Source organism: Chaetura pelagica, unplaced genomic scaffold (assembly GCF_000747805.2).
Source record: "Chaetura pelagica isolate M959 unplaced genomic scaffold, ChaPel_1.0 scaffold138, whole genome shotgun sequence".
Lineage (NCBI taxonomy): Eukaryota > Metazoa > Chordata > Aves > Apodiformes > Apodidae > Chaetura > Chaetura pelagica.
In genome coordinates, this window is record NW_009954215.1 from 508859 (window position 1) to 510383 (window position 1525).

The following is a 1525-nucleotide window of genomic DNA, read 5'->3' on the forward strand; positions in this document are numbered from 1 at the left end:
CTCTAAGTTCAAGCTTTAAAAATTTGGAGCAACAGTAGCAAGTTTGTGTGGTGATTAATTCAGTTGTTTCTCCAAGTCCTCAATAAGGGTGTAGGCCTTTCCCGGTGTCAGTGGAAACTGAGCAGTTTTATGACTACGCTGGATTATGTCACGTGTCTAAATCTTGGAGTAAAAAGCTCTAAACTACCTGTATAGTTGTTCTGCACTTGGAGGTCCTTTTTTTATTACAGAGTTTACAGCTGGCAAGAGAAATTGTGAGAACCACCTGTATGCCCTTGCAGCTGTTACTCTCTCTATGCAATTCTTTCAAAACCCAGTTAATATTTCCTCTGGCTCTCTTGACTGCACTGTCTCCTTCCCAAATTTCACAGCCTTCCAGGATGCTTTCCTCTGATATGCTCCAGTCTTCCTAGTCTTCCCACCACATTTTCCTTTAGAGAGAAAATGTTTTCTCTCAAGGTTAGTTTGGAGCTCAGTTCTGTTGACTTCACTCAAGACTGAGTTAGGCCCTGTAAGAAACCCTGAAGACCACTGGCCACTAATTAAACCTGGTATTTGCTTCAGGCTGGCCCTGCAGTGTTTTTTTTTAGCACCAATGGCCAGCATTCAAGCAAGTGGAATTACACATGCAATCATATATTCACTCAGTCTTGGAGTGTGCTTATGGGTTGTGATTAGGATTTATATGCAATTGCTGTTGGGCTTCAGTCGGGCTTGTATATGATATTAACAGATAATGGTTTGTGTACAGCATAACTACAACAGACTATGTGCAGCAGTCAGCTTGTCCTTTCACCTGGATCAGAACTTCAGGTCTGGCAGGTGTACTGTGGTATTTTATACTGTGAGGAATCAGAAGATACTATTCTTCCAAAGTAGAAATCTCACTGGTAAAACTTATCTGGGCTTCTAGGTCCAAAATAGATTTTGGACTGATGTGAAATATGCTGCATTTTAAAATCACTGACATCTTAAAATGGTATTAAAAAAAAAAAAAAAAGGAAATGAGCTATGTAGGAGAACAAGGAGATAATAATATAGATGGCTGAAAAAGGCAGCCCTGGTCTGTAGTCCTCACTTTATACTTAATATACAGGAATAGCCTGATCTGTACTCCTCACTTGTGTTGTTTAATGCAGATTTGGAAGCTCTGAGCTGTTTCAGTACCTGTGATTGAGAATGGCTTGTATTTACCTTGGCAGTGAGCTTGTGTATGATTTTGCATACAGCACATAAATTACACTTCCCAGGAAGAAAGATTACCTAGGTTTTATTAGTTCCAAAGCATAATAAATAGATACACAGTACAGGTTGTGCCATTCACATGGATAACTTCTTCCTCATTAGGCAGATTTCTTTTTAAAGCAGATGCAAAATAATACTTAGACATGTGAGAAAAATAATCAGCAAGTATTTCTTGAGACCTCGACTTCTGTACTTTTATTCTCCAGAGTTAAAGGTTTTTCCTGAATACATGTATGTATTACAGTAAATCTTCCAGGACTAGAGCATGATATTCATTCCA